At 39.9% G+C, this 13248-nt stretch overlaps 1 protein-coding gene across 6 annotated transcripts in view; it reads left to right on the top strand.

Moving 5' to 3' along the window:
* Positions 1-13248, top strand: part of GALNT18 (polypeptide N-acetylgalactosaminyltransferase 18) — a 263582-nt gene that overhangs the window by 173405 nt on the left and 76929 nt on the right. The window lies entirely within an intron of this gene.

Here is a 13248-nt window from a genome sequence, read left to right as displayed (position 1 = left end):
TTTACTTTTTTAGCTACAGGGAAGATTCACTCACATAGCAAATAAAAAAAGGAACTGTGACATAAGTTTTCATGTGCAGCTTAGCGAAAAGACTGAGTAAGTTCTTGCGAGTTGGTGGTCTTCTTGCATTTCATAAGGTTATTTGCTTTTGCTGTGGAGTAGGTTTGGGGTATTTTGTTCTTCTGGACAGTCTAACATAGAAAAAAAAAACATGTGCCAAGTTTTTCAAAGAGATGTTAGGAAACCTACTAGCTCTCTGTGTTTTTTTTTAATCACCCAGATTTGTCTGTGGTGAAAGACAGGAACATTGACTAGTCTCCAGTTTGTAGTATTTGAACGGTGACCACTTCTTGTCTACCTCTTAAGGCATTTTGTCGTCCTACGTTTATGGCATTTACTGGAGTTTCTTATTTTCCTGGTTTGAGTTCCCTAATTGGAATTGCAGCACATGCTTCAGGTTCTTCATGTGAGCTGCAGATGTACAGCTCTGGTAGCAAACCCTGCCGGTTCCTTTGACAACAGCTTTGCAAATAGCTCTTCTGAGAAGCATATAAACTTCTTTGGTGGAAACACAATGCAGAATGCAAGTGGTCAGGGACTGTCTAAAGCTGGGCCACTGGACAGAGATTTTGCATGGGGATAAATTAAGTGTAATTATACCCTGATTTTAGTAAGCAGATGTGTTATTGCATAGAAATTTTTTTGTGCTTTGTAGATGGAAGTAGCAGCTAGCCTGTGGTAGTAGATCAGTGGACATCAAGGCATCATCTCCTTTGGTTTGGTCAGATGAAATGTAACCTGCTGGTTCATGTCATGGGTGAAGTGACAGGGATCAAGGCAGAATCCAGAATGTCCATATTATTTTGATATTTTGATCTGTCTTGCCTTCTCTTAGTGTGGCATGGTGGCTACGATTGTTATCTCCAGTGTTGGTGACAGAGTGAGAACTTGGGGAAATGCATAGGCTGGCTGGCTGTGTGACACTCATATACATTTATTAGGTTGACTCACAAAACATCACAGAAATTCTATGTTAACCTGCAGTTTGTTTAGGCCGCTTGACTCTTTCCAGCATAGGTAGAATGGCCATGTTTGCTATGTAGAGTACAATTTACACATTTGTAACTTCTCATATCAGGGCAGATTTGGAAAGGGGGGTGATGTGAGGCCCTTGAAGATGGAAGTCACGTGCCTTGAGGAGCTTTTAGCTATTCAGCTTTCAGAAGCATCCATGTCTGAGGCTTTTTGAGCTTTGGAAAGATCACCAGAACTTCTATGGAATAAATGCTGCTCAGGATTTAAAAGATTTGGATATTAATTATAACTTTTAGTTTACCTCCTGCAACAGTCTCCTCCTGTGACATAATAAGCATATAGCTGTATAATAACCCTCTAAGATTAACTAAGATGAATGCCATATAGGAAAATGAGATCATTACCCGGTCTGAAGTTGTCAGGTGGTCTTCGGTACAACATATTGCAATATGCAGACAAGGTGGAAATTTAATGCTCAGAGTTGGAAAGAATTTAATCATGGAATTTCATTATGAAATTTAACTATGCAAGAAGCATCCTTTTGAAGATGCTAAAAGGTTTAAATCTGAGAAGTCAGACAGTAACTGTTCTGAAATATGTGGATATACTGCAAATCAGATTGCAAATCAAAATCCAGCCCAAGGAAATTACTCTGTATCTGTGCAAAATTATTATTAACAATGAAAAGTCAAACGGGTATACTGGAAGAACTGGATAGAGGGTGATGGGTTCAAGCCTTTGAATCGCTATAATAAATGGAGTCTTGCAGGTTTACAGTGCTACAGACCACATCGTGGCTAGCTAAGTGAGATACCAACAGTACTTAATGCTAACAGCTCTTCATAAAAAGATCTCCTGGTAAAGACCTTACAATTCCTAAGCAATATTTTACATAAATGTCAGGATTCAGAAGTATAATGTGTATAAGAAGTAATAATGTCTGTAAAAATTATGCTGGGAGGTCTTAATGAAGTCATTTAAATTTGCTGCATTTATTGAGAACATGAAGCTATTTGAAAAATGTGGTAGGGGAGGGCCTGGGTACAAATGCCTGTGTGCATGGTTTTCCACATGAACAATAAGTCTGACACATCCTGAGTTGCACTTACTGGGAAGTGGCTGATGGCTCCCGAGAGACTCTCTGCTTTGACCACAGGGGTAAAGTGTTGCTTTAGACAGTAAATTTTGAAGTAAACAGCTAAAATTAAGTTATAAAAAATAATGAGAAAGGAAACAAACTAAAATTATTGTAATCTTTCCTAGAATAAAAACACTGAACAACCAGTTGTAATATGTCTAAATATTAGTAGGAGAAACTGTAATTCAGGAATATTGTACTATACTCTTGTTTGCCTAATACTCAATGACAAAAAATGAAGTTAGAAGCTATTTAAATGTTTTTGTTAAATGTAGGCATTGTCTTCACCTACGGAAATCTTCTTCAGTGGGATCTCCCAAGATTTAGGTCATTTCAGTACCCAGTTTGTGCTTTTTTTTTGATTTCAGTCCATTTTCTGTGACCATTAATCCTTAGCATCTCATGAGCTGCTGCGCTCGGCAGCCTCAGGTGTTGATGCGTGACTGATTCGGGGAGAAGGACTGCTGTGCTGAATCTCAGGCAGCAGGTCCACAAGCGCTGTGTGCTTCCTCATGGGTTTTTCAGCCAGTGACCACCAGCTCTGCCTCTGCTGACAAGATGAGAGCTTGAACTGGTAGCCCAGCCTGCTTTTCTCGTGGTCTGGAGCAGGTACTGGCCTTCCCTGGCACTTGCAGCTCACTCGGGTGTAATTCCAGGAGGGAGTGCTGTGGTCAGTGGAGTTCTGTCCTGTCTCAACACAGCGATAAGACGTTTTTGCTGCTTATAATATCAAAAAATATTGACACTACTGCTGTTTTTTTCTGGGGGGCAGGAAAGACAATGCTAGTGTGTGTTCTTCTGTGTACGTGTTTTGTGCGAGCAAGGCTTCCACCCTGCTGGCAGGCATACTAATAGCCAGATTAACATATTTCAGTTTTAAAATAACATACTTCAAATTAATCAGGATTTAACTGAATCTTTGCCAGACTGCACTAGGATGCTAGTAAGAATGCTGTTACTGTATTGTGAATTGAAAAGGTGTTATGAATTTTAGTTTCAAGTTAATGCTTGGGTTATTTTTAATGCTTTCAGAAAATGTAAGGGTTGCTGCTGCTGTCCCTTGCACATTTCTGATGCAAAAAGGTAGGACATGAGCAACATTTGCAATATAACAATTGAACCCCAAACATTTCTTTTAAATTGATGCATAGATTGTGCTTAGATGCCTTGGAATAATTTGTTGCGTGCTGATACATTTCATCTAAAGATACAAACTGTGATTGTGTTGTCTTAAGGCTTAGAGTCTGGGATTTTTAGGAAGGAGTGGATGATACACTTATTATACTAAGCAGTCCTCTACTTGGAGATCTTATGTGCCAGATTTAGAGTTTTTCCACAGCTACCAAATGGCACGGTCCCAGCACTGTGTTACTCCTAACGAGAAATCAAATATGCTGTGAAAGAAGCAAGACATAATTTGTTGCTTTAATTTGAAAATGTACATGGTTAATTCATCCAAAAAACCAGTTTCTATCTTTAGATAGAAACAAATCCTGCAGCTCTTATGGTATTCAAACCAAATAATTTCTGATTTGAATGGGTGCTTTACAGGAGTAAGAACTATTTGGGTTTTGTCCACATTTTTAGGAAGTTTCAAAAAGGAGAAGTTGTACCTTCCAAGTTATTAAAATGATGTAAATTAAGCCCCATGACTTGCATAGCATGGTACATACCTACCAGCCCCTCCCAAATGAACTTGGCAGTTATGTGAGGTGACACTCCTCCTAGGATTGTAGTGGAAGCACACACTGAAGGCTCTTTGCTTGCTTGGTAGGTGGTGGGATAGGTCCTGCTCCTTTTTTTTTATGCCATCTTAGCAGACTGATGGATGTGTGATATAATACATTGTGTTAGGCAGAATTTTTCAAGACTATGTGGTATAATATGAGGGCATGTGAGAGCTGGCTTTTAAAAGAGCTAATTATAAATTGCACTTGCTATGAGGTTATGTGTGATGTTGCATTCAGGGCCTGGACATCTAAGTTTTTTCTGAGAAGTTCTTATTGACTTCAGTGATACCAGTATTTCACCCTGTAAAATTTTTACTTGCAAGTGGTATTACTAAACCTATTCTTGTTTGCATTGCCAGCGTTGTATTAGCGTTGTATGTGTTTTTTTTCTTAACTGCAGTTTGATTTGTAGAGTAAGATCTCAAAAGGAGAAATACTGTCATTGCTGTCCTGACCCTCAAGGATGCTCTCACAGTATCATCAGGTTTGGTGCCTGGCAGCTACTGTTTTGCTCCCAAGGAAGTAATTCTGTGCAGTGGGTATAAAGTTGAGTTATAATTTCTGATATAAAGTAAGATTTTCATAAAAAACAATGTGGCATGCAATGTGAAGTCCTTTTTATTAAAACCAAACCCTATGTTTTAATGCACTCTGGCATTCTTTTAAATAACTTTTTAATAGTGAATGCTACTTAATATTATTTAATTGGACCTGCTTTGAGTCAAGGCTTAGATTGCAGAGGTCCCTTCCAACCAGAAATATTCTGATTACTTTGTTTCCTCTTCCTTTTATAGTCCTGTTCTCAACTTCCTTGCTGTTAGAGTTTTGATCCAAAGAGGAATACAAGCGGCTCTGTTCCATACATTTCTAACTGCATATTTGCATATTCCACTTTTAATGCAATTTATGCGACCGAACTCCAGAAATAAAGCAGTTACACTTGGACTAGGGTGTTTTAATTCGCAGTTTCCTTTTCCTTATGATTCTGTTATCATAACATGAACTGCAACACTGTTTCTTGGAGTCACAATTGTTTATCAAGTTTATGGTACAGCAAGAAGCTTGCTGCGTGTTATGGTTATAGAAATAACAGAGTATTTCTAATGTGCTCTTTCAGTTTTATTTTTCTGATTTTATATAGTCTGCTCTGGCTCTGTTCAGGCATTTATTTTCTTTTTCTGAATAGTGTTTTTTCTGTTCCATACACGTCCAAGAAATGGATTAGAATTAAATACTGTATATTGGGGGGGGAAAAAAAGCCACCTGGATAACAGCTGCTACCCAGCTGGGACTAGAATGTATTTCTCAGGCACTTTGCTTTAACATTTAAAGGTCATTTTACAAATGAATCCAGGAACAAATGAAACCAAGAAATGAAATTACGAACTCAGAATTTTGGCAGTGGATATTTCAGCAGTGTATTATATTCACTGTGTCAGCTCTAATGCATGGTCTTGGTGGTTGTGTACTTGCTTTATGGCTGCTTTTTAAAACTATTCTATCTAAATAAACACCAGAAGTTGTTCTTGCATCAGCTGTGATATGAATGTCTGATTTCAGTGATAGCACTCATTCATGGCCGGGTTTAAGTATTGTTGTGTTCCCATTATTGTAGCCATAACATACCCAGTAGCAGTCCCTAAACAGGTAGCAGTCACATGCAGTGAACTGCTGTGGAGTAGCGTTCCTGCTGACAGTAATTCAAGCATCCAGCATCAGAAAGTTGAGTGGAACAATTAGGATTATATAATTACAGATCTGCATTTAAAGATACTTTGAAGATTTAAACACCTTTCTGTTGAAAGGGTTCTAGGTATTGCAATGAAGAGATGTGTAGCAGTGCAATTTGTATGGCAGTTGGTAACTATTGGCAGTGCTCGGTAGGTCTGCATTCTACTTTTAGCTTGTGTTTGCATGTTTGCTGGTATAAGCGCATACACACCCAGCTGGCTTTTATTGTAGTTGTGAACGTTCTAATTTGGGAATTTTGTAATCTAAGAAAAGATACTTTGTGCTTTTTTTATTAGTCCTGCCTTGCCACATAACTGTAAATTCATTAAAGAGCTGGAAGCCATGTTCACCTTAGAGCAGATTTATTTTCTTTTCCTCTCTTTATGTTAACACTTACCTTTAGTAAGCTCTACTCTGTACTTAGAGGTAAGCATGTGAGTTTCTCCCATTGTTAGAGGAACAGAAGGGCCGTGTTTAATTCCTTTGTTGCCATGCATTTCTGTGGACGTTAAGAGCTCCGGGTATCAGCTGCCTCTTAATCCTGACCCAGCAATGTGGATGAGCTCCTGCATCTGCACGGAGTTCTCAGGGCTCTGTATGAGCCATGGCTCAAACTGCGGAATCACAGCCTCGGCAAAATCATGCAGTGTTAATGTGCTGCCCTGGGATTTGGGAGACCCAGGTTCTATTCCTCCCCTTCTGCAACTTCTGGTGTGACCTTGCAAATTCATCTGGCGTCTCAATTTACCTCTCTGTTTCGTGAAGTGTTGCAAGACGCTCTACTGTTATAATGTGGGCTTGGTGATACTTATGACAGGATGCACTTAGGACAGAAATTGAGTACTGTCTTTAAACACTACTCAATAAATAACACAAGGAAAATAAAAGGGATTTACAGCTCTTATTATAAAAGCATTACTACAGGAGAATAGTGATGATAAAAAATAGCAGATGTAATATTTCTTTCTCCAGTATCCTTCTCCTCCATAATATAGCGTTCAGCTGTCACAGTTTCCAAAAGATGATTTTAATTTTTCTTCCCATACTATTGGGATTTATTAAGGTGCAGCAATATTGCTAGGTAGGGCTTAATGATCTGGAGGGTGGGATTAAAACTATGCATCATTTAGAAAAGAAGACAAAAGGAACCCAAGTAGTTTATATGCCTGTTAGATTGCTCAAGGAATAGTTGTTGGCACAGGTCTCTTCTGCAAAGGCCGTTTTGTGTAGGGATGTGTGCTATTTTTTTTTGAAGTGAAATTATTTGCTGGTATGTGGTTCCCGTGCTGTCGGATTCCCAGGACTTAGAACCAGCAAGAGGATTCAGTGAAGTGTCCACCTAAGCTCCTTCCATGCATAGACACAGTGTTTGTGAGAGGACCTGAGAATGGATCAAAGCAACCCTCATCAAACCCTTCGAAAGCAATCTGTGCTTCCCACTCCCCTGTACTGGATTCTCCTGGGCGATTGAAAGGGTGTGTAGGGGCTGAGATGGGAAATGTATTTTTTTTCCTCCTTTATTGTGAGCAAAGGGTACTGTTCATGTGCTAGACTAAAGAAATCCTTGGCTCGTGGTCTGAGGTACAAGCTGGAATGAATTGCTGTAGGCCTCATTTATCTTAATAGACGTGGTAAGATTTGACAGCAGCTGAGACTTTGGATTGCTGAATGCAAAGGTTGTGACTGTGAAAGTTCATTATGCTATCTGGCTTTACATGTGGATAGCCTGAACTTCCGAGATTAGATTATGCATCTCTGTCAACAATACAAGTTAGGTAAAGTAATGGAGGAAAAGGGCTATGCTGCTTTTTTGTTTCTGAGGTCTGTCCACATCAGTTCCTTGCATCACATTGGTAATTTCCCTTGGGTGGTTTATCTATTACCAGATAACAGGAGGTTATTAAATACGTGTGCACAGCAGGCCCTCGTTATCTGTTTGTGCATTGTTGCCCTCTGTTGCAAGCATTCTGTATACACATGTGCATTACAAATGGCATGCCTGTATCTGGTTATAAATATTTTCCATTTGGAATTATCTGCTTCTGCTACAGAGATGAGAGGTGATCACTTCAGCATGAAAGATAAGGGGCTAGAGAAAAGGAAAATAAAATTTATGAAGCACTGAGCTGCATACGCAATACGTGACATGATCCAATGTACAAGCCTATTAGATAAAGTGCAGGAAGCAGTTTTTCTTACATGCCTAGCTGCTGCCATGAATTCAAGTTATTACATGAATTCAGGTTGCATGCCTACAGAGTGACTGAGAGGGAAGAGAGGTTATGGGTTGGGATGTTTTGGTTTTTTTTTTTTTAGCAAACCTGGTATAACAGGCTTTCTTCGTTTGTCAGAAAGGAAGTTAGCTATGTTAATACATTCTGTTTTTCTAAAGGCTATAAAATTGTTATTGGAAGAGTGGAAAAGCAGCTTTTTCTGTTCCAAAGACTTTGAGTCACAAATAATCAAGAAAATGAAGATGGAAAAATCTTCATTTAAAATTAACTGGTTTGTGTGAATTCTGTCTTTTGACCATTTACTTGCCTTTAATGCAGAACCAAGATGTACCTGATGAGATGCTCCTTGTATGGCAGCAACTCTCATGGTGTTACTGACTTGTGCTCTGCCAGTTGGCTGGTTTGCCTCAATGCAAGGCAGTGGATCCCACTCTGACCTACTGCATGGGGCATTCAGGAAGGCCCAGGGATCCTTGCCAGGAGCGAACTGACCAGTGGTCTCTTGACAGGCAGAAGCTCTGCTGTATTCCTGCAGCTGCTGTGATGATTTGCCTTTAAAAGTGTCATTTATGATCCAAGAAAATATCCAACATGGTTCTTTACCTGGGGACCAGAGTGTGCCTTCTACTTAGCTCAATGAACACAAAGCAAGAGCATAAAAATAATGAATTGGCAGGATTTTATCCCTTTCATACAATGTGTCAATCCACAATTTCTGGCACAGGGAGGACAATTGTTACGTTAAAACCCATTCTGTACTGAAGAACAATTTCTTTCCCTTCACAGTAAAAGAAGCCATGTTTGTGCCAAGTGCTGAGGTTAAAGAGGGACATGGTAATTCCTGGGCCTTTGACATGGAAATAAATTCTTCCCTAAAGGTAAAAGTGCAAGGCTTGCAGGATTCTGCTGCACTGAAGTCAGCAGGGACTTCTAGGCTTTAGCAAATTATTTATTTATTTATCATTTTAGGTCTGTTGGCAAATCTACAGCTAAGAATGAGTTTTAAGAAGTCAGTAAAATTCATCTGTCTCAGCAAAGCCTGAGTGTCAGACTTCACAAATGTAATTGTTCTGAGAGCTGTGAGGACTCATTTAAGCACTTGGAATGAGAGTACAGTAAAGCATGAAAGTTATTGAAAGTGCGGCTTAATTGGCTGTTCTTTAAGCTACTTCTCTGTGAATTTGAGGCAGTAATTTATTATTTATGACAGTGCTGTATCAGTAATTTTAAAATCTGAGGCCTGTGGACGGACCCATAGCTGCTGTAGGGCGCTGAGGTAAGGGGCTGAGGCATCATCGAGCATCTGGCCTGGGAACTTCCCAGTTTCGGTAGGGTAGAGGCATTACGAAACCATAGCGTGCTTCCATGTGACTGGATGAAGAGGATGATCTGTAGATGGTTTTCCTTCTGAGAAACTCCCTGAGGTCTGAGAAGCCTTTTCCTTATTGTATGGCCTGCCACAACCCACCAGTGTTCCAAGAGGAGGCAGGACCGCAGTCCAGGTTGCCCCTCTGAGCAAGGACTGGCCACTCCCACAAGCCAAGCAAGCCACAGTATTGCAAGGGGAGCAGCTGCATTGCCAGGGCCTCCCTCAAGCCACCATTCTCTCAGACCATATCCGGAAAGCAAGATGGCTTGTGAAGGGATTTTCATGAACTAAATGATCCCTTCACATCCAGTTTCTGTAGGTGTGGGATGGCTGGCATCTTCTGACTGCTTATGCTCCCTGCCTCCATCCTGCCTTGCCTCTTGCTTCCTACGGAGGCAAAGTTGCACGAATTCTTTAGCGCTGCTTTGTCGTGCTGAATAAGGAAACTTGTAAAACAAAATCTTTTTGGATTTGTTAAAAACAAGCAAACAACCTCTTAGAAGTATTAGAACTTAATTATGTTAATATTAAACATAATTATGGCACATTAATTATGCATTTATGAGGAGAGTTGTGCTGTGCTGTACCGTATAGAGACAGGTGGTAGGCTGCAACATGTCCAAGCGCCAGATCGGCACTGTTTTCCTGTTCCATATACGGCTGCTCTTTCTCTTCAGTTGCAGATACTCATTCAGCTTAGTCCAATTGAGTCCTTTTTGAGAGATTCTGCACTGAAAGGCAAATGCATCTATCTTTATAGGCCTATTTGTTTCCATAATTAGAAACCAAATCAACAGTGTATTGAAGATGACACATTTGCTCATTCCCTTTCTTCTCCCTACGGTGGCATAAAGCAGTGAAGCACAATAATTAATGAAAAACACTGTTTGTTATTCAAGCAACATATCTAAAGTGGAAAAAAAAACGGAGGGTGGGTTAAAAATATATTGCTGAAGACCATCCAGTGCCATCACAAAGTGTACGATCAGTTCTAGGGTGAGAGTCCCATCATTCAGTCCAGTTGGACAGGGTGCTCTAAAACTGTCAAAGACAACTGAACTCAAAATTCCTCATGTAAAACTCAGCAAAATGTGGAATGCATGAAAAAACCTGACTTAAGCATCCTGCTAGGGCATCTTTAATGTTTTTCCCAAAATAGTGACTTTTTAAGCTTCATTTACATGTCTGCTGTATCCTGTGGCTAAGTGAAAATGTTACTTTTTTTTAGTAGACTTATCTTTTCTTCTGGGAGTCTGCCCAATAGGTTTTGTAAAACAAAGGGTGCACATAATGCTCTGCTCAGCACTCTGCCTTTGCAAAGCAAGGCTAATCTGTTTTGAATAACAAAGGCCAGAAAATGCCTGACTGCAAAATACTGCTTTGTCTCCTGTGGACATGCTACAGAGTAAGTCCCTGCTCCTAGGCCAGTATTGAAGATTAGGTAAAATGCAGCAGTTTTCTCTGCCTCCTGAGGCTGATACTGAAGTCCAGGGAAGGATTCCTCCATACTGACTGAGCATGAGTAAGCCTCCAAGGTTCCCCTGAGACTCTCTCAGGCCATTCACTTAATTTGCAAAAAGCTGCAGTGTAACCAGAAAATTAGAAGTGTGTACTGCCTAGTAAATGTCACAGCTATAATGTGCAGCTGAAGTCGTGCTGGTGGCAAGCCAAGATTTGGGTTCTCTTCCATTTCCACTTATTTCCATCTTACACCTTGCTATTGAAAAGATTTTGTGTTTACTCAAGCTTATAAAGTCAGTCCACATTAAGAAAAGTGCATGACAGGAGTAAGAATAGCCACTTGCTAAAAATGAAGGTGATTGAGAGAACAATGACTCTATCAAGGGTACTGATTTTCAAGTCCTTGATTAGAGCCTGCTTTCCTTTTATGTATTTAATACTCAGTGGTGATGCTGTATTGTTGTGGCAAATAAAGCTTCCTGGTATTGTAAAGCTATGAACAGCCACTTACACTGAGAACAAAGCTTTGATCATCGTGTTTTGATATTCACCCTCCACAATGTTACGTTTTGGGAATAGAGAACAGTTTTGCACTATTTTTAGGTGGGCACAATTTCATAATGTCTTCTTTTGAATTTAAAGTGCTGTTAGCTAGTGGTTGGTTTGATAGTTTTGTGCTTGCTACAAATTTCTTGTGTGTTAAGGGATGAACAATAAGAACACGTGGCATTGCATAAGCATTAGAAAACCTGAATGTGATTTTCTGCTTTATGAAGGAAAGTGTATTGATCAATATGCAGCAAATCTAATAGAAAGTAGAATAGTGCTCTGTGCTAGGTGTGTAAGTGCCTCGTATTGTTTATTCAAGGCAATGCAGTAATAGGTAAACAATTTGAATAGCTATTGGCAATATAACATAGCAAATTGTAGGAATATATTGAGTCCATTCCTAAAATATAGCTGCGGTTTAAGTACTGTGATGGACATGGTCATCAGATTATTTCTTTTTAATTCTTGTTCTTCATGAAAAACTGTAAGTATCAGCACTTTTTTTTGGTTTTTCTCTCCCTTCCGTGCAGAGTCATTTACACAAAGGTATGTGGCATGCACACTCCTGCAAAGCCAGTGGAAGCAGCTGCAGGAGCATCACGCCTGGTGGCTGTCTTTTTGAAGAGGGGTGAATTTAAGGAGTCTTTGCACTTGACCATCTTGTCCTTTCCTCCATATCCTCAGAGAAGTAGGTCCACTAAGGGCATGTCTTCAGGTTAGAGGACACCTTTTGAGACAGCTCTGTTCCTCTGTCAGTCTAAGAGAGGACACATCCATCTCCTTTCAAGGATGAACATTTACTGTGGCTAGTAAGGTGTGCCTGTTCTTAATTTTCTGTTACATTATCCATTCTAGTGTGAATGTTATCCAGATCTGTTTGAGGCAACCAGTTCCCAGAGCAGCTGGCTTATGTTGAGAAGCTACCTGTGCTCAGTGCAAAAATGCCCCCCTGACACATAGCTAGGAGCAGATTGCACAGCTAATGGTAGCAAAACAAAGGAAAAGGAAAGGAAGGTAGGTTTAAAAAAAAAGAACCATGTCGTATTTTACCAGGAGGCAATGTGGGCCAGCCAATGTGTCAGAAGCTGTACTCCCTCCCAGGGTGCTGACTTACAGGGTGCTGCTCCTTCCTCTGCTGGGCTCTGGTGCCACCCCCTGCCTGATGCAGCCTCCCCTCAGCTCAGTGCCCTGGGGCACTAGGCACTGGCCAAATGCAGAGAAAAAGAAAACTGCTGTTCTCTAGAGTTTTAAAGTCTAAATAAACTGAAAAGAAGAAACAGGCGTGGTGATCCCGTTTTGCAGGTGAGGAATTGAGTATGGAGAACTTAACTGGCTTGCTCCAGTTTTCACAGAAAGGGCTAGACAGAATTGAGCTTTTCACGCAGATTTTACGATACCCTGTTCAGCATTGTAACAACAGGAGCATTATTCTGCATGACAGCAAAGACATTTCTGGATTTGCAGAGATTTGGAAGAAAGGGAACTTAATAACACCAAGGGAATTCAGAGTGGTATCATGACATAGCAATGCTAATAAGGAATAGTAAACTGTTTCCAGTCAATAATAGCGAACAGCATATTTCAGCTCTACATATTGGAATTTCTCGTGGAAAGGTCTTTAAACCAGATATATGATAACTGCTTATTTAAAAGTGATCATATTTTAATTGGGAATTGTTCTCCTCCAGTACTTTTACTGGCCTTTGTTCTGCTGAGAACTTTTTAGTAGCAATAGAAAAGAGCTGTTGAAGTTTAGAAAGAGAAATGGAATAGGGATAAATAATTAATTTTATTATTATTTTTTTCTTGAAATATTGGTAAAGAAAGTTTGTGAACAATACTTGGGCATATATTTCTGGAAATGTAAGATAGTTATCTTGTTTGTTGCTACAGTAACATAGTATGCACTTAAGTAGCTGTGGTACTTTAACATGCCATAAAATAAAGCACTCAATCATAATGTTAAACAGTGGCAGGGTTCTGATGTCAGTCATGTAGGCT

The sequence above is a fragment of the Falco rusticolus genome, chromosome 10, assembly GCF_015220075.1.
Source record: "Falco rusticolus isolate bFalRus1 chromosome 10, bFalRus1.pri, whole genome shotgun sequence".
NCBI lineage: Eukaryota > Metazoa > Chordata > Aves > Falconiformes > Falconidae > Falco > Falco rusticolus.
The sequence above is the reverse complement of the archived record's forward strand: the minus strand, read 5'-3'. Positions and strand labels throughout refer to the sequence as shown.